Raw genomic sequence first — 21,357 nt, 5'->3', positions numbered from 1 at the left:
CTAAATGAATGCATGAGTAGAGGCTAAATGAATGCATGAGTAGATGCTAAATGAATGCATGAGTAGATGCTAAGTGAATGCATAAGATAAATGCTAAATGAATGCATATGATAAATAACAATGAATGCATAAGACGTATGCTAATAATGAATGCACGAGGTAAATGCTAAGTTGTATAATGACTACCATTGGACGATAAAGTATATGCATGTTGACATATTGTAGCATGTGCTAGATACATTTGAATGTGAATGCATGATAGAGATGCTAGTTATGAATATGAATGCATGATAGAGATGCTAGTTATGAATGTGAATGCATGATAGAGACGCTAGTTATGAATGTGAATGCATGATTAAGATGCTAATAAAGAATGCATAAGCTATATGCTAAGGGAATGTATGAGCTAGATGCTATAGAAGGCATGTGAGAGATGCTAAAGAATACGTGGGATATATGCTAATAAAGAATGCATGAGTTATATGCCAAATGTATATTGATTACTATTTTGATAAGAACATGGGCATGTGTAGAAAATGTTAGAGAACACATGTATGTTGACATAATGTGAGAATATGCTAGATTCATATGAAAGGGAACTTGGGTCGATAACTCTAGGTTGATAGAGAACTCGACATTGGAAAGCAAGGACATGTAAACTACATCCTAGGTATGGATAACTAGAAAAGTAAGTACATTGAGTGGCATGTTAATTAATAATCCTAAGTGTGAATAACTAGGATGACAAGTATTGTGAATGGCATTGGAACCTAGTGTCATTGAACATAGGTAATTATGAGTGGCATTAAACCTAATGTATTAAACCAAGGTTGAGAATTGAACCTAGTGTCAAGTAAACCTATGTTATGACACGAGTGGCATTGAACCTATAGTCAAATGAACCTAGGGAGTAAAGAACATTGGACCTAGTGTTGTAGAACCTAGGCTATGAACATAGTGACATTGGACCTAATGTAATAAACTTAGGTTGAGTAATGGCTTGGACCTAGATAGGTCGACACTATAGGGTGAGACCAACCCTTGAGCTATGTAAAGTGGATTTCGGAATCCCAAAACTTGTGAGCTCGATAGTTCTTGGCCGCGGGTGTATGTGGCATGTTCCTCTCCCATCGGAAGAACTTCGAGGATTGTGAGCGCTAGGGTGTATGTGGCATGTTTCTCTCCCTATCGGGGATCTCGGCTGCGGGTGTATGCGACATGTTCCTCTCCCACCGAGAGATCCCTGATCACCGGTGTGCGCTACTCTAAGCGACCCGTTGGGTGATGTGGTTTGTGGATTGAAGGCTGAGGTGTATGTGAGAGTTCCTTCACCTCAAGCCTGAAAGAGCGCGGATTATCCGCAGATGATTTACTCAAAATCGAGTCGAGTGGCATAGTTGGTTAAGGTAAAAGTAACCTTAGGAAAGAATGCCGAATGAGCATAATATAGCTAAGGTGTGAGTACCCTTAGTAAAGAATAAAGATTAGCTAAGAATAAAGAATGGTTACGAATAAAGGGTGGCTAATAATAAAGAATGTCAAAGAATAAAGAATTACAAGTAATAAAGAATGACTAATAGTAAAGAATGGCTAAGAGTAAAGAATGGTTAAGAATAAAGAGTAGAATCAATTAATCTACTTGCATAAGTTGCATGATTTGCATAATTGCATATTGTAAGGCATGAACATGATAATTGTTAGTTGCATAAATTATATATCTGTGGATATTTATTGGACTAACATGTTTGCAGTGCCTCCTTTGGACCTGGTGGGTCGAGCTCTTCCCTTGGGTGGCCGTACCCACTGGAAACTATGGACAATAGTTCTCACCCCCGTGTTATTTTTGGGGGTTACAGGTTCACACGCGAGCGGCGCGGCTGCGCGAGGAAAGGGCGTAGCTCCGTAGTTAGCGCCTTACCACCGAGACCAGAGATAGTAGTACCCTGAGTCGGCTACTTAGGAATGTAAAAGAAATGAAAAGAACCAAGTTGTAATAATTATGTTAAATCTAATTGTATTTGAAAGCTAAAAAGAATTAAAGATGTAATATGTAAAATGTATATGAGTTGAATGCTTGTAATAGCATAGTGTTTATGTTTTTGATATCTTCCTTATGCAATCTTTACTTGTATGCTATTTCTGGTTGGAACCTCGTGCATTGTATGATTGTGACGCCTTGGACGTACAGGGGAGACTCTGTTCGCGGTACAGGAAAAATTCTGTCCGTTCGGTGGTCTGTTGGTGTGCCCAAATCCGACCAAATAGGCGGGCTCGGGGCGTGACATGAGTGACGTGACTTTTGGATGAAAGTCATTAAAATTGAGTCCGGTAAACTCTTCAAAACGAAATGAAGAGTGATTGAAGGATACACCTCTTTTCCGACCGGTTAATTATGTTGGCTGCAGACAACATAATATCCAAGAAGAAAAGAGTGAGGTCCTTCTTGACTTTCGCTTGATTGGGTCGAGTTGCGTCCAGATTTGTGTTTATGGTGATGGATATGTGTTTTTGTTTTAGGCACTTGAGGTGAATCGAAATGGATAAGTAACGAGACGAAACGCACTTGCTGTATCTGCATAGTGGAGCATTTCAGATTAAGTGAAGCAATTGAGTGACGAACACAGTTAGTCAGTTTGATGGAAGCCACCAAAGGATAGGAAGTGTGTTTGTAAGGGATGTGAGGTAGTGGTAGAAAGAAGTTAGACGAAATTGGGCTAGGCTGTTCAGTCTAGAGAGACCGCTAAGGAGATGGAGGCTCGGTAGATTTAGGCGATTAGTGAATTATAGATTGTTGCAGTAATAGGATCAACTTCTGTGCATTAGTTCTGGAGGGCTGTAATAGCCGCAAACCTAGTGATGCAACTAATTTGATCTTCGAAGACATGAAGCGTAGTGTTGCGGAGCTGGTGCCACGCCCCGCAACCGCCTATTTGGTCGGTTGGGGTACGCCAAACATACGCCGAATGGACAGCACTTTCCCTGTCTGCCCAAGGCTCAACAACAAGGATCATGTATATTTAGTTGCCCAGGTAAACATAACAACATACATGAATCATTGCGAGTATGATACAAGCAAGAGCAAAAGAGAGTACTTGCTATTACAATTTCATTCAACCATTTACATCATTGGTTTACATGTTCATCTCATGACATATACATACATCCATAAGTAACCTCTCTCAAAATACATCATGTCTCTCAAGTATACATGGTATTCTAATGCATAAGGAAGGCTACTGACTAGGTGATCGGTTTCGCTTGACGCCTTTCCATGACACCTTTGCCGACTGTTTCAAACAATGCATGGCTAGGTGCACCTTGTCCTGCTCTAAGGTGTACAAATTCTCAAAGAGAGTTTCTGTCATGGCCCGAGCCCGCCTCTTTGGTTGGTTTCGGGCACGCCAACAGACCGCCGAACTGACAGAGTCTCCCCTGTACGTTCAAGGCGTGGCAATCAATACAATGTACGAAGTTCCAACCATGAACGCATTTCAACCAAAGATTGTATAAGGAAGTATCAAAAATATAAATCTACTTGCTATTACAAGCATTCATCTCACATATTACATTTTACATCATATTATACATTCTTTGATTCATACATCCAAATACAATTAAGTTCTTACAATTATTACATTCTTGGTTCTTTTCACTTTTATACCCCTAAGTAGCCGACTCGGGATACTGCTATCTGGTCTCGGTGGTAGAGCGCTAACTACGGAGCTACACCTTGCCTTGCGCTGCCGCGCCGCTCACATGCGAACCTGTAACACCCCAAAACAACGTGGGGTGAGAACCAACTCCATGGTTCCCAGTGGGTACGGCCACCTAAGAGAAAAGCTCGACCAATAGGTCCGAGGAGGCACTGCAATCATGTTAGTCCAAAAACATCTACAGATATATATATATATATATATATCATCATGTAATTATGCAACTAACAGATAACATGCCTCACAAATATGCAATATGAAAATCATGCAACTCATGAAAGTAGATTTATTGATTCTACTCTTTATTCTTGACAATTCTTTACTCTTAACCAATCTTTATTGCTAATCATTCCTCACTTATTAGCTATTCTTAGTTCTTGCCATACTTTATTGATTGCTATTCCCTAGCATAATCATTCTTTACTCATTAGCTGTTCTTTACTCTTTACTAAGGGTACTCACACCTTAGCCATATTAAGCTCATTTTCCATCCTTTCCTAAGGTTACTTTATCTTCGCCAACTATGCCACTCGACTCGGTCTTGAGTCAATCAATCACGGATAGTCCGCGCTCAATCAGGCTCGAGGTGAAGGAACTATCACATGCACCTCAGCCTTAAATCCTCTCGACTGTAGGTCTGCCACGGGGAGAGGAATGCCATCGAACCCCGGACCACAAGTCTCTCGAGCTCTAGCTCATGGCATACCGGGCGAGGAGAACCAACATACCCGTTGAATCACTATCGGGCGAGGAGAACCAACATACCCACAGTTATGATTCTCTGTCACGCCCTGGGACCGGCGGAGGCCCTCCCGGTAGCGTGCCCAGACCCGCCATATGTCTATACATATAAGGCGTCTACAACAAAAGCGGAAGTAAAAGCAAGAAGTAGAACAAATAGCATAATAATAACTAATGAGATCAGAGCGAGTAAAGTTCTATCATCTAAACCAGAGTAAAAGAAATATAACTAGATAAAGAAAGTAAAGCATAAAGTGATACAATACTATCCCCTCAAAAGGAATACAAAAATCCAAAAGAAAGGTGGTCTCTATACATATACGGGTACAACTCTCAACCTCTCACAAAATAAAACAACGAGAAGTAGACCACCTATCGAATCGCCCTCAAAGAAAGCTAGCTCGAAGCAACTCCCTTTCCGCGGTCCCTAGCCTCTCCCGGCGTGGAAGGCTCTGAAAGAAAATATAAAACAGAGGGCGTGAGAACTATAATTTATAGTTCCCAGTGGGCAATTACTGACCTCAGCTCAATGCACCACTAGGCCCCAAAAGAAAAAGGTAAGACAAGGAAGAGCAATAGTAATGAATAAATTGTATTTATGAAAGCATAATTAAAAATGCTAAGGTACTACATTGTGTCAAATATGATGTACACCTATTTCATTATGAACAAGTACGTCCCAACATGACCTCAAATAATAATCATTATTTGCTTTATGAAATTATGAAGATCATGCTTTATCATGGCAACAATGTATATATGAATGCAATAAGCAATATCTCCTAGCATGCTACATGTATGCATGTACATCCAAGTACCTCAAACTATGCTAGAAGTAAGTCCAAGTAATCCAACTACTATTCTCTATCTAGTAGTGATTATTATAAACTCAACACCATGTCGATTTTCATTTCCAATTAAGGACCTACCAAAGGTAGTCCGGCTTGTGCCGCCTAAGTGCCTGTGGTAGCCCAACATCCCTACTCTTGGAATGTATCTGTCCCACTCGACCCCGTAGGCTTCTCAATACCGCACGAGCGAACATAGTCGCGTAGGCTAACTCCGGAGTGCCGGCTTGTAGGGAGCGACCCTCACAAGCATGTGCGAATGAGCACAAATGGCAACAAGCGTAGTCGATGGCTCAAGTATCCAACCCTCATGTCTCAAACATGGCAATAGCTACTAGTAACCAAACGGTCTAGCTCAATGTCACAAGGTGATATCTCAACACTCACTTGCTTAGTGCCTCTTTATGACACTTAAGCACCACAACTAATCAAGCTCAATGCATGTCCTATGTCCCCAAATATGACATAAATACCAATGTTCACTATAGCTTGGGGCCCAATGCCTCTTTATGACATTGACCCAAAATCTCAATAATCTAAGTCCCCAGGCCTCTCTAGGCTTCCAAAGTCCCTAATGTCACAATTAGGCATAAAGGTAAAATGCATAAAAGCAATGGTAATTTTCATAATAGGGATCTTACTTTCAAAGCTCAGTCAGAATGCTATATCACTCATGCATGCTCTCTACTATATAAAGGTCCAAAATTTTACTATATGTAACATAGGCATTTTAAGCATACTAAAATTCACAATAAATACATATAACAAGAATATGCATGCCTTTTCATTTATCAACACTTAAATCATCAACAATGAGATTTTCTCATTGTGTGGCTAGGTCAAACCCACCGAACCGTCGCGTAGTGCCTCGTTTCGCCGAACGAAGTTGTCCTCGAGTCTCAAAATATCCTAAAAGTATTGAGCGAAAAGATACACAGGCATTACGATCATCTTATAAGGTCAAACATTAACCTAGAAGCAAAAGGGGCCAAAACTCACCTCAAGAGAAGAAATCTCTTCCAAGGCTCCAAAAGATAGCTAGAACCCTTCCAATCTATCCTAGAGGAAGGTTCTAATCCAATCAATCAAGCTCCAAAAGCCCTAAAATCCAAATGCCCAAAATAAGCCATAAATCTCCAATCTAGGGTTTCATCTTGAATCCATCAATAAAATTCATATTTAGAGGGAGAGAACAAGTAGATTACCTCTTAGAAGCTTCAATCCAAGCTCTAAACTCTCCAAGTCCAAAGATCTCCCCTCAACAAAGCTCCAAAACCAAGCCCCAAAGGTGGAAAAACCTCCAATCAAGCAAAAGGGCAAAAAGAGAGGTTTAATCTCTTAAAATCCCACCAAAATCCAAAGAGAGCAAAAGGAAAATCAAAGAGGGCTCCCTTACCTCTATCCTTGCTGTGGCAAGCTCAGGAGAAAGCCCTAGGGGCGTGGGTGGTAATATAGAAGTCCACAATTGCGAAAAACCCCCTGCAGAATCAAACATTCAGATTCTGTCACTGCGTACCGGTATACGGGCCCGCGTACCGGTACACCTCCCATGAAAATGCCAAATCCGAGCCTCGGGTTGGCTGGAAAGCCGCCTGTGTACCGGTACACCATCCCGTACCGGTACAACCATCAACCCTGTACCGGTACAGCCATCAATCATGTACCGGTACACGGCCCAATGAAGGTTACCCGAGAGCTAACCAAAAATTCGATTTTTCGGGTTTCGGTGCTAGGCTTCTAACCTCAATCCTCGGGACTCGAACCACGGGTCGGAACACTGTCTACGACCGTCCACAAAGTGTGAAAAAGTTCGGAACACAACCAATCACTTGAACCTCGCAATTTGCAAAGGTCCAGTGCGTTACATTCTCATTAGCCATCTCTTTTACCGGGCGAGGAGAACCAACATACCCGTTGAATCACTATCGGGCGAGGAGAACCAACATACCCACAGTCTCGATTCACTTGCGCTCGGTCACAAGCCTTATCCGCTGCACTAGCAGCCTTCATTCTTAGGGATTCCGAAATTCATTTCTCATTATTCAAGGGTTGGTCTTAACCCTATGGAATTGACCTATCTAGGTCCAAGCCTTTATTCAACCTAAGTTAATACTTTAGTTTCGTTGCTTTCATACTCATAGTCTAGGTTGTTAACACTAGGTCCATTATTCTTTTCTACCTAGGTTCACTTGACTCTAGGCTCTTTACCTTTATTTCACAACCTATGTTCTCTAACATTAGGTTTAATGCCTTTCTCGTTAACCTATGTTCATTAACACTAGGTTCATTATCACTCTTGTTCAACCTATGTCCTTGATGCTAGGTTCAATTCTTAACCTATGTTCAATGACACTAGGTTTCATTGCCACTCCTCATCCTAGTTATTTATACTTAGGATTCTCAATTGACATGCCACTCGATGTTCTTACTTTACAATGTCAAGTTCTTTACTCTACTTAGAGTTCATTAATCTTAGTTCACATTCATATCTAAGCATATGTCTTAGGCATTCATCATTAGCATCTCAATCATGCACTTATATATCATCTAATTCATGCACATAGCTCATGTGTTTACTTAACATACATCTTATACAAGCATTTAACTCATGCTTCATCTAGCATTTCTATAACATGCCAACATGCATTTTCTTAACATTCTTACATTATGTCCATACGCATTCTTCTAGTATTTAACTTATGCATTCTTGACTAGCATATACTCTATGCATTCATTTTACATCTAGCTCATGTAAATTAACATCAACTCATGCATTTACTTAGCATTCTTTCATTAGGTCAACATGCATTCCATTTAGTATTTCTATATCAAATCATATGCATTCACTTAACATTTCTATAACATATAACATGCATTCTCATTAGCATTTCTACTTTATGTCATTAGCATGCATCAATATGAAACCAGACTATTCTTAGACATAGAGGCGACCTAGTCGCTTCGGTAAACACAACCCACCTCTTAACGCGTTCCGATTGTTTGTCGACACTTGCAATCGGCCTCCCGCGGCACCCGTTGCCCGGTTTGGCCCGAACTCTTGCGCGACCACCCGAACGGCCACCAATCCGAAATCCAGGAATTGCTCTATACTTATCTTGATGCCAAGATGCTCTGGATCCGTTTTCGTGATTTTTAGACGTTTATTCCGCGTGCTGCGGCTATCTGTATGAAAAATAACGTTTTCGTCAATAACTTCGCGTAGACTCTTCGTATCGTCGAACCGAGCGCACCAACGCTGTCACGCCCGGGTACCAGCGGAAGCATATCCGGTACGTGCACAGACCCGCCATACACCTGCAGTATACAAAGCGTCTACAAGAAAACATGTCGATAGAAGGAATACATAGAAGAATCCTATCCTGATATCAAAGCAAAGTATAAGTCATTAATACCATCATCAGAAGAACAAAGAGTATACTACCGAAAATATCAACATCATAGAGAAGTATCAAAACTATAATCCCCGATTCAAGCTACTCATATACATCACAGGGTTACTTAAAATACATGTACAATGGTAGTCTCTCTATACGCAGGTACATCACCCTCGGCCGTGGCACGAGTAGCAAGGTGATCACCTAGTAAAACAGCAAGCTATGTCTAGCTAGACGCGACTCCCTTGCCACGATCCCTAGCCTCTCCTGTAGGTGGCTCTGTAAAACAATAATAAAATAGGGCGTGAGAACTATTAAACAATAGTTCCCAGTGGGTAAGCCACCAGCCTCGGCGAATTACACCACTAGGCTCATGATATACTAAATAAAAGTAAAAGCAATAATTGCATGATATATCTACAATGCTAACAGGTGATGAACATGTAATCATACTCTCTACAGTAAATGAATCAACTGAATAAGAAGAGCATGGCAATTACTGTAAGCATGAACATAAACATTAATATAAGCATGAACGTGTAAGTAAATACTGTACACTATAACTGGTAATCATTCATTACTATTAGCTGTCATTTGGAACTTTAATTTCATTTAAAAAAAGACCTACACAAAGTAGTCCAGCTTGCGCCACGCCTAATGGCCCCGTGATAGTATGCACTCCCCACGGCAATCCACTTCGACACCCAATCCCGCACGGGCGAGCAATCTGTCGCGTAGGCCAACTCCAGAGTGCCGGCTTGTAGGGAGCGATCCTCACAAGTATGTGCGAATGAGCACAATGGCAAGCAAGCATAGTCCATAGTCCAACATGTCTCAATCATCACGTTTTAACTTGCAATGTTCTCGCTCTTGATCCTTTGATCGGAATTTCAATATAAGGAGTAATGACAATAGCTAGTATTCACTAGATTAGTAAGCACATGAAAGTAATGTCAATTTACATATGGCATTAGAAACTTTCCACTATCAAGGTACTATCAAAATAGTTACATGGAATGTCATTGTTCTCTACTTTATAGGAACATAATAGAGATGTCTATTAGTTATTCAACTGAACTAAACATAAACATAAGTACTTTTATGCATAAGTGTTCTCTACTTCATAGAGATTTCATTTCAAATATATCAAACATTATGGTGGTATGTTCCAAAGTCCTTTATCAATCGCATAATCATAAAAGTGCACCTATGTACCAATTCTATAGTATTATATAGAACATAGGGGAGCTTCACTTGCTCTAGTTAGGTCAAACCCACCTATCACTAAGTCCAATCCAGCCCAAAGGAGTCTCGAAATTCAGCTCAACTAGGCCTCAACCCTGCTGAAAACAAAGCATCAAAACCGTATTGGAAACTATTACCAAAAGTCCAATTTCGGTAAAATTCTCAATTGTACTAAATTATAACTTGAATCCCTGATTTGGTTCCCTTTAGTACCTCCAATTTAACCTCTAAAGGCTCTCCAATGCCAACCGAAGATGATCCCAAGGTCGGTTGCACTCTCGCTGTGAACAACCCAAAACGGCATCAAAATACTCGCATACTAGTTAATATAGCCGAAATCTTGCGAAATCAGCTTTCTAACTGAAATTTCTACTTACCCCTGGTTGAAACACCTTCCAAACCAGTTCCCAAGGTCACCAATTTAGCTAAAAGTGAATCGAAAACCTGCTGCGAAGAAACTATTCCACACTGCATTAATTCGCTCAATTAAACCGCGTTTAGTTCCGAAATAGAATCATAAATCACTAATTACCTTTATTCAGTTTCAAAGCAACTTTTCCCTGGACTTAAGTAGAGAAATCACAGCTAGATAACCCCTCTCTAGCTGCTGGAATCCTTCTCCAACTCAGTTGGAAGCAACAAAACCAAAACGCGTCAAAATCCGACACTAAACCGCAAACTAGAGAGAAATTGAGCTAATTACCTTTCTAAAGCTCTCTTTCAGCATGTCACGCCCCGGGACCCAGCGGAAGCCCGCCCGGCGCGTGTCCAGACCCGCCATATGTCTACAACATATAAGGCGTCTAAAAACAACGATAATAAAAGCAATAATAAAAGACATCCAGGAATATCAGAGCATAGTAAATGTCTAATAGCTACAACAAGAGATATGGATAAAACTGTAAAACCACTAAATAAAACATAAAGCGAGTACAATGGAAATCCCAAATACAAGAGTTAAAAGTGGGTACATAGGTGGTCTCTATACATGGATACAAAAACTCTCACTCTCTCTCAACTACAAAAAGAATGAGTAAACCACCTAGGCAAGGTACCNTCATGATTTTTAGACGTTTATTCCGCGTGCTGCGGCTATCTGTATGAAAAATAACATTTTCGTCAATAACTTTGCATAGACTCTTCGTATCGTCGAACCGAGCGCACCAATGCATTCATTATACCCCCAATTAGGTTTGTATAGAGTTAATTTAGATCAAATCCAAACATTTACAAAAACCCCCTTTTTGGAGCCCTAGCATTCAACTATTGCAAAATGCCCCATTTCATCTCATGATTCAAGCATTTATCATCTATTTGGCATGCTAGGAGTATATAAAACCCAATTCTAGAACATATAAACCAAGTTCTAGAAATCTACCATTGTTAAGTATCAAAGCTTACCTCAGCAAACTCCTCTAATGGGAGGAAGAAGATGAGAAGAAGAAGCTCCTTCTTCTTAGCTTCCTTCTCCTCCTTTTTCTTCTGCTTCTCCTTCTTCTTCTTCTTCTTCTTCTTTTCTTCTCCTTTCCTTCTTAGAGAGAGAGAGGGAGGGTTTTTGGGGTGATACGGTAAGGGAAAGGGAGAGAGAGAGGTTCTAATCCTCTCTATACTCAAACCCATGCACAAAATGCCAATAAGTCCCTCAACAAGTCTCTTCTTGCAACAGCCCGAATGGGCATTTTCGGGTCTCTGGGACCGGTCCCAGGCAGTGAGAGACTGGTCCCCGAAGGACCAAAGTTTCAGACTTAGCCAATTTTTCAGCATTTTCAGCCTTTGTCCGTTTTCACTCCGTTTTCGCCCGTTTGACCTCCGATTCATTTCAAATTGAACCAAGACTCTCCAAACATGTTTTCGAACATGTTTTCATCATCTTTTTATCCACGCTAATGTCGGATTTAGTCTACGGTCCAACATTGTCACGCCCCGGGACCGATACTAATTTAGGCCGGCCCGGGCACGTCGAACAGATGCCGAACGGACTGAGTTTCCCCTATCCGCCCAAGGCTCATCACCTGTACATTTTCAAGTAGAGAAAAGCACTAGCGGAAACATACACAAACGGCTTACTCGAGGATAAGCAATAGCCATGAGTGAAAGAAAGGAAGCTAACTACCACATAAGTACTATGATTCATTCAACCATTACATATTTCCTTACATTGCTTTTTATCATCTCTTTTTACATCACATTAACTCAAAATGAAATGTTACATTCTTTTCTCTCATATGCTTTATACATAAATATCTTCAAATACAAAAGCTGAAGTATGGGAATGCTACTACAAAATGTGAAACTCGACTTGGTAGTCACTATCTATGGCGCGATACCTTTACTGCGGTCGCTTGCCGGCTCGCTCGGTCCCGGTTCTGTGGAAATAGTGGGGTGAGAACTACAACGAAGTTTCCGGTGAGTTCGGTCCCAATCTCACCGACTTTCCCACTAGGTCTAACTCAGGCATACTAGAAAGAAAGCAGATAAGTAACCAACTATACAAATGCGACTAATATGCCCGAACAATGCGATCAATAATGATGCTCAATATAAACTCATGAAGAATGCATGGTCTTTGTTCTTTATTCTTTGTTCTTGTTCTTTGGTTCAATCTCAAGGCTAACCCGGGGGTATCGCCTCATTAACTCACCAACTCAAAATCCATGATTGCGGGCCCTCAGTTTCCTCCCGCTAGGACCATCCTCTGGAGAACAGCACCAACCCAGTGATGACAAACTCCGGAGCGCATCGCCCGAGGGGGAGCGACCACCCTCGAGCAAGGACTTATAGCGAGTATGATGAATCCTTAACTCTAAGGATGTTCAGTTCAATCTGTTCCTTAATTCTAAGAAATTTATGCACAAATGACCCTTACCTCTAAGGTTGAATGTCATTGTGTCAATCTCATGTTCTTAGTATTCTTTATCTTCGACGATGTCAATACACTAACTCTAGTGTTCTTTACATTCTTTACTATCATTCATGTCATACATTAACTCTAGTATTCTTTGATGCCCCACTTTGATGCTAACTCTAGCCTTTATCATTCTTTATGCCACATTGGTTCTCTTTGATGCCACACACTAACTCTAGTGTTCTTTGGGTCAATCTTTATGCTAACTCTAGCTTTCATTCTCATATTTCATTGTCCTCATGTCATATGTCACTTGTTCTTTAACTTCGCTAAACTCTTATCTCTTTTTACATGCACATATAGGGTTATTACATTTTCATTGGTTCTCAACCATCTCATGATGCGCTTGAACTCACAAAATGCAAACATTCATATATTTATAATCTCATTACCCTAATTATGCATGCAACAATTATATATGTATGCTCAAGAAGTGACACATTAGACATAAAGGGAATTCCAACAAGTTTGGAGAGCACTACCCACCTCGTAGGCTTTCTTAGGTGCTACGGTGAATTTCTCGGGATTTTTAGACTCCTAGTTCGTCACCTGCAGCAAAACGAAGCCATATCAGGCCATTTTGCTAATAACTTTACATAGGCTTTTCGTAACGTCAATCCGAGCGCACCAACGGATTCGTTTGGTCCCCAATTAGGTTTCTAGAGGGTCAATTTTACTTTAAAACCCTCACAAGCAAAAGCCCCAATTTGGGTGCCCTAGCTCCAACACATATACAAAACCTAGGGTTTGATCTCATTAGGAAGCAAAAGAGAGCTTAATCTACTCAAGAGATCCCATTAAAACCATTCTTAGCTCTATCAAATCCCTAGTTTGGGTTCCACCATGAGAGAGGTTGAAGCTCACCTCTAAGCTTTACCACATATACCGAATCCATAGTTTTGATCTCTTAAGGAAGCAAAAGAAAGCTTCAAATATTCAAAAGGTTCTACTAAAACCATTGCTAGGTCATTTGGTTCTCATTCTAGTGTTTTACCATGAAAGGGATCAAAGCTTACCTCAAAGCTTTCATTTCTTTGCTCCAAAGGGGAAGAAGAAGGAGTTGCTCCACTCCTTGGTCTTCTTCTACTTCTCCTTCTTTTCTTTCTCTCTTTTTTTTCTATCTCTCTTCTTCTCCTTCTTGTCTTCTAAAGAGAGAGAGATATGAGAGGGGTGTGAGGGAGAGGAAATGAGAGAAAGAGCCCTCTTTCTCCCATACATAGCCCTATTAAGTGTAAAAATGCAAATAAGCCCCTCAACTTTCATTCTATTCACACTGCCTAGACTGGACATTTTCAGGCTGGGGGGACTGGTCTCTCCTTCAGGGACCAGTTCCCGTAGCTCCTCCCCGCGGTCAGCAGGGCCCCCCGCGCAATGCAACCGGTCTCTCTTTAGGGAGACTGGTCTCTTGGGGACCGGTCTCTCCAGCAGAGACCGGTTCCCGAGAGCCTTATCTCTGGGACTTAGCCAATTTTCCCCTTTCTCATTTTTCACGCGTACGGGGACCGGTCTCTCCTTTAGGGACCGGTCCCCGAGAGCTCAAAACCTGCAGAATGTAGATTTTTGATTCTTATGCTCTCGAAAACCTCCCACAATGCACTTTTAATCATTTTAACGCCTTCGGCCATTCTGAAGTATACCAACCTCTCACTTTGGTCAACTTGACTAAAGTTCGATATTTATTTTTTAAATTTTCGGTATATTACGAACATAGCCTTTCGGGTTCCGTTTTCGCACCCTATGCGCACCGAAGCACCAGAATGCTCCCGAACTTCGCCAGAATGATTCCAATGGCTTTCTAAGCTAACATACATCATAACTTCATGAATTAGAAGTTCTGTATATTACAGTTTCCATGGAGTCGATCCACATTTCCACGATCCACGGATCTACATCCTCTCCATCAAAGGTAGGGGGATCAAATTTCTTAAAGGTCATGAGGGCCGCGAAAGCTCGCTTCCTCTTCGCCTCCACCCCTGCATTATCGGGAGTCGGATTGCTCGACCCCGACGGAAAGATCTCCGCCGCAACTCACGGTCGAGTAGCTGGTGTGGATACTAGCTGCTCCACAGTCTCTTGGAGTCTTTTAATTCACTCCTCATGGCGCATGGCAGCCTTCTGCTGACGCTGCACCACATCTGCTTGTCGCCTCATCACTCCAACGAGTGTAGCCAACTGATCACGAAGCTTCGAGTCTCCACTAGCCTCAGATTGCTTAGGGACATCACTCGTCTCATCCCGCGCCGATCTGGATGAAAATCGCCTATGCGGTGCCATCGTTTCCTAAAACACGACAACCCGATTAATTCTCAACCCTTTAGGTCTAGCACGAAATAATTTACACCGACACAACTCAAATCAGGTGAAAGTCAAACAAGGGAGCCTATTCTCATCCCTTGGTTTCATGTTGTCGTGCGCCAACATGAACACACTCGGCTGAGAATAAACCACACCTTGAGTCTACCTCTAACATCCTTTTTAGAGGCATACAACACACGACCCAATCGACTCATCTTTCACCACCGGTTACATGTCTTCATCTCTCACAAGCCTAAGTTCTTATGGTTTACTATCCTAAAGTCTCATAGATCCATCTAAACTATTTTCTTTATCCTCTTTATGCTCTGATACCACATTATCTGTCACGCCCCGAGACCCACCTATTTGGTCGGATTTGAGCGTGCCGACAGACTGCCGAATGGATAGAGTTTCCCCTGTACGTCCAAGGTATTGCAACAGTACAAGTCAAGAGGTTCCAAACAGGAACAGATTTCACATACTGAATGCATAAGAGAAGGTACCGAAAACATAAAGTTAAGTCACTGACGAGTGAGTAGACATCCAAGTGACTTCTCGTGTTGGTCACGCTCGATCCCCTTGTTCTCTAACAACCACCTGCATATTCGCTTCAGTGTCCCCACACTATCGACTCGAGACCCGTCTACCCAAAAGGGAAGCGACCTATGCACCAATCTCACCGGATCAATCACCGTCCCCGTGATGATCCATTGATCGGGAGCATTTAGGAATTAACCACGAATGACACATGTCTCAAATTCTCAACTCTTGAGAATATATGTCATCATCTTATTAATTCCTTGGACGATTCATGGACATACACAACATGAATGGAAATAATAACCCAAATTTATTCATAATATTTTAAAGTCAAATACAAATTTATGTCCTAGAAAGAATACATGTGTCGGCCTGGTTGGCTTCTAGGGCATACATTTAACAATCTCCCACTTGCACTAAAGCAAATCAGCTATATACCTAAGCCCCATCTTCTCAAGGGAGACTTCAGTCTTCTGCTAGCTAAATGGTTTAGTCAATGGGTCTGCCACGTTATCCGTGGAGTCTACTCTTTGCATCTCAATATATTTCTTGTCGAGGTAGTCGCGTATAATATGAAACCGCCACTCTTTGTGCTTGTACTTCTGATGACACCTGGGCTCCTTAGCTAGGGCTATGGCGCCATTTTTGTCGCACTAGAGTGGTATGACATCCGATGGCATCACACTTAATTCCGCGACAAACTTTATGAATCAGAAGGCCTACATCAAATGCGGCGATATACTCTGCTTCCATGGTAGGGTGGTTGTTTGGAACTCTTCCAATACACCAAGCCGCTATCGCAAAAGAACACACATCCTGACGTAGACTTTTTATCGTCAACATCAGACATAAAGTCTGAATCAGTATATCCTTGTAATTTCAACTCTCCTCCTCCAAAGACCAAGAACATATTCTTAGTCCTTCTCAAGTACTTGAGTATGTTCTTCACAGTAGTCCAGTGCTTCTCGCCTGGATTAGATTGATATCTACTTGTAACACTCACAGCAAGAGCGATATCAGGTTGTGTACACAGCATGGCGTACATAAGACTCCCTATAGCAGAGGCATAAGGGATCTTACTCATACGTTGAATCTCTTCAAATGTATTGGGGCACATTTTCTTAGAGAGATAAATTCCATGTCTAAGAGGTAAAAGTCCCCTTTTGGAGTTTTTCATGCCGAACCTTTTCAGTACCTCTTCTATGTACAATTTCTATGAGAGACCTAGCATCCTTTTAGATCTATCTCTATAAACTTTTATCCCCAAAATATAGGATACTTCCCCTAAATCTTTTATGGAGAATTCTTTAGACAACCACATCTTAACTGAAGTCAGCATTGGAATGTCATTCCCAATCAGGAGAATGTCATCCATGTACAATACGAGGAATGTGACAGCTCTCCCACTGACCTTCTTATAAACACATGGTTCCTCCTCATTCTTAACGAAATCAAACGATTTAATTACGTCGTTGAAATGAGTATTCCAAGTCCGAGATGCTTGCTTAAGTCCATAAATGGACCGTTGCAACATGCATACTTTGTGATTTTCGTCACCGGAAGTGAAACCCAAAGGCTGCTCCATATAGATATCTTCCTCAAGATATCCATTTAGGAAGGCAGTTTTCATATCCATTTGCCAGATCTCATAATCATAGTATGCTGCAAGGGCAAGTAGTGTTCGAATGGATTTAAGCATAGCCACAGGTGAAAAGGTCTCCTGATAGTCAATGCCTTCGCGTTGACTATAACATTTCGCAACCAGTCTTGCTTTATAGGTCTCTACCTTTCTATCCGAACCTATCTTTCTTTTGTAGATCCATTTACACCCGATAGGTACTATACCTTCTGGTGGGTCTACCAAAATCCAAACCTGGTTGGAATGCATTGAGTCAATTTCTGACTTCATAGCATTCAGCCATTTCTCGGAATCGATGTCAGACATCGCCTCGTTGTAGGTTTTGGGATCATCTCCATGTTCCCTATCTCCCATGAGGAACATTTCCTCTACTTCCTCTGTAACGATACCTAAATATCGCTTAGTAGGATGGGAGATTCTACTCAACCTACGAGGTGGTGGAGGTACTACATGTACTGGCTCAGCTTGAATAGGTTCTGTAGGTTTGATGAACTTGTTGCTCTTCAGAGACTCTCTCTTCGAGCTCAATTTCTCCACACTAGCTTCTTCTTGAATAAACTATTTTTCCAAGAAATAGCATATTTCTCACACTATATTGTGATTTTCTGGGATATTAAAAATTAACCTAAAGATTCTTTAGGATATCCAATAAAATGAGCCCTCTCCAGGCCTAGCCTGTAAATATACCGAAAATTCGGAAAATAAATATCGAACTTTAGTCAAATTGACAAAGTGCGAGGATGGTACACTTCAGAAGTAGTCGGAGGTGTTAAAATGATCAAAAGTGAGTTATGAGAGGTTTTTGAGAGCTAAAGGATCAAAATCTGCATTCTGCAGTTTCGAGCTTTCGGGACCGTCCCTGGTGGGAGAGACGCGTCCCCGAACGTGTGAGAAATGAGACAGTCGAAAATCGCAGCTAAGTCCCTGAGAACCAGCTCTGCGGAACCGGTCCCTGCCTGAGAGACCGGTCCCCAAGAAGACGGTCCCTCAAAGAGAAGCCGTCGCATTGCGTCGCAGCAGCTCTGGCTGCGCTGGGAGAGCTCTCGGAGACCGGTCCCTAGTCGGGGAGACCGGTCCCCGAGCCCGAAATCTGCCCAGTCCAGGCAGTTGAATAAGATGAAAGTTGAGTGTTTATTTGCATTTTGGCAACCCATTGAGTATAGTTAGAGGTAAATGAGATATTTCTCATTTCACCTCCTCTCTCCACTCTCATCACTCTTTCTCTCTCTAGAAGACAAAGAAGGAGAAGAAGAAGAGAAGGAAAAGAAGGAAAGAAGAAGAAGAAGAAGTGGAAAGAAGCTATTGAGGTGAAGCAACTTCATCTTTTTCCTCTCTAGAGCAAGAAAAGAGCAAGCTTAGAGTCAACTTTGCCCCTTCTCATATTAAATTCCAAACTAGGGTTTGGATTAGAGCAAAGATAGTTTTCATAGAACCTTTAGAGTATTTAAAGCTTTTCTTTTGCTTCTTATGAGATCAAAACCATGAAATGGGGGTAATTGGGTAAACTTGAAGGTGAGCTTGACCCCTCTCATGTAGAATCCAAACTAGGTTTGGATTGATTTAAAGATGGTTTAGATGGACTTTTAGAGTAGAATGAAGCTACTTTTGCTTCCCTTTGAGATCAAACCAAGGTTTGAAACATGCAATGGAGCTAGGGCACCCAAATTGGGACTTTTGCTCATGGGGATTTCTAAGTGCAATGACTCCTCTAGAACCTAATTGGGGTATTTCGACGCGTTGGTGCGCTCGGATTAACATTACGAAAAGCCAATGTAAAGATATGAGCAAAATGGCCTAATAGGGCTTCGTTTTGCGCAGGTAAAGAACGAAAGGTCTAAAAATCTCAAGAAAATCATCGGAGCACCTTTGAAAGCCTACGAGGTGGGTGGTGCTTCTCAAACTCATTGAACTTCTCTCTATGCCTAATGTGTCATTCATTTGAGTATGTGTATATATATATTGTTGCATGCATTTTAGGGTAAAGTAATGATGAAAACGTAATGATGCATGATTGTGAGTACAACTTGCATAATATGATGAGTGAGAACTATGTGAATGTCGAAAGCCCTATGTGTATGCATGAGAGAAAAGTGAGCACCCAAAGTGAGTAAAAGAACAGAGTGACACAATGACATAGATCGAGTGGCATTCGATAAAGTTAAAGTGAAATGACACTAGAGATAGTGTGAGGTAAAGAACCAATGTAATGTAAAGAATGATGAAAATGACAATGTTTAAAGTTAAAGTAATGTGGGGAGTAAAGAACATGAAGTGCTAGAGGTAGCCAAAAATAAAGGAATGTAAAGAATATAATTGCTAGAGTTAGCAAGAGTAATGAATGGTAAAGAACAATGATTGCTAGAGTGGCAACAAAAAGTGATGAAAGAACACTAGAGCTAGTGTAAAGTCAAGATTGAACTTATAAATCCTTTGAGTTAAGGATATGATCATACTTGCTATGAGTTCCGTGCTCGAGGGCGGTCGCTCCCCCTCGGGCGATGCGCTCCGGAGTTATGCATCACGGGTTGGAGTAAACCCGAAGGACCAGGGACGAAGCCAGAAATTAAGATCCGGGGGGGCCAAAATTTAAATTTGATAGGAAAAAAATTCAATCTCGGATAGTAAGAAAAAAAATTTGTCAGATTCACAGATAACGACAATATACCAAAAAAGAAATAAGATTGTAAGAGTTGAAAGGAAAGAACCAAAAAATTCGAAAAAAAAATTGAGGCACAAATTTTGCTAAAAAAATTAATTTGGCCCCCTAAAATTAAAATTTATAATATTTTAATTTTTATTATAAAAGACTTTTGTATAATTTTAAAAAATTTAGGGGGGGCCATGGCCACTGTGGGTCCCTCAATAGCTCCGTCCCTGCGAAGGACGGTCCTAGCGGGTGAGTTCCTGCGATGATGGACTTAATGTGAAGCAAGTCAATGTGGCGACACCCCCGGGTTAGCCTTGAGATTAAAGAACAAAGAGCAAAGAACAAAGTGCAAAGAACAAAGAACAAAGAAGAAAGAGTAAAGTGAAAAGAACGAAGAATTTGCATAATCTGCATTTATTTAATGTTGAGCATATTTCTGCTTATTGTTCAGGCATATTAGCATCATGTATAGTTTGGTTACTGTTTACAGCCTATTCTTTCTATTATGCCTGAATTAGTCCTAGTGAGAAAGTCGGTGATGTTGAGGCCGAATCCACTGGGAACTTTATTGTAGTTCTCACCCCACTATTTCCACAGAGCCCGGACCGAGCGAGCCGGCGAGTGACCGAGGTAAAGGTATCGCGCCTTAGACAGAGGCCACCAAAGTTGGATTTCATTTTGTAGTAAAGTACCCTATGATCACCTTTTGTACTTGATGAGAAATAATGTCAAGTAAAGAATGTTAGTTTCATTATGATCAAATGTGATGTAAGAAAGAAATGATGAAATGAACTGTAAGGAATCGTAAATGTACAAGTTGGATGCAATGTATATGATCTAAATTGAATCATAGTATAAGTGAATGTTTAGTTCCTTTTTCTTTCACTCGTGGCTATTGCTTACCCTCGTGTAAGCCGTTTGTGTATGTTTCCGCTAGTGCTTTTCTCTATTGATGAAAATGTGCATGTGATGAGCCTTGGGCGGATAGGGAAAACTCTGTCCGTTCGGCGTCTGTTTGACGTGCTCGGGTCGGGCCAAATTGGTGTCGATCCCGGGGCGTGACATAGCCTCTAACTTGTCGGCCTGTAGTCGCTTAACATCAGCCGGACACCCCTAAATCTTGATATGACCAAGACTTGATTTCTTACCATACCACATCTCATACGGCGTGGTAGGAACAGACTTAGAGGGAACTCTATTTAACAAGCTGCGACAAGCAAAACATGTCCCCAAAGAAATAAAAGAAGATCAGTAAAGCTCATCATGGCTCAAACCATATCTAATAAGGTTCGGTTTCTCTGTTCTGACACCCCGTTGATTTGAGGTGTTCCCGAAGGAGTCCACTATGAGATTATGCCGTTTTCTTTGAGATAATTTAGAAACTCTCCA

This window comes from Ananas comosus, linkage group 13 (assembly GCF_001540865.1).
Source record: "Ananas comosus cultivar F153 linkage group 13, ASM154086v1, whole genome shotgun sequence".
NCBI classification, from domain to species: domain Eukaryota; kingdom Viridiplantae; phylum Streptophyta; class Magnoliopsida; order Poales; family Bromeliaceae; genus Ananas; species Ananas comosus.
This window is presented reverse-complemented; position numbering follows the sequence as displayed.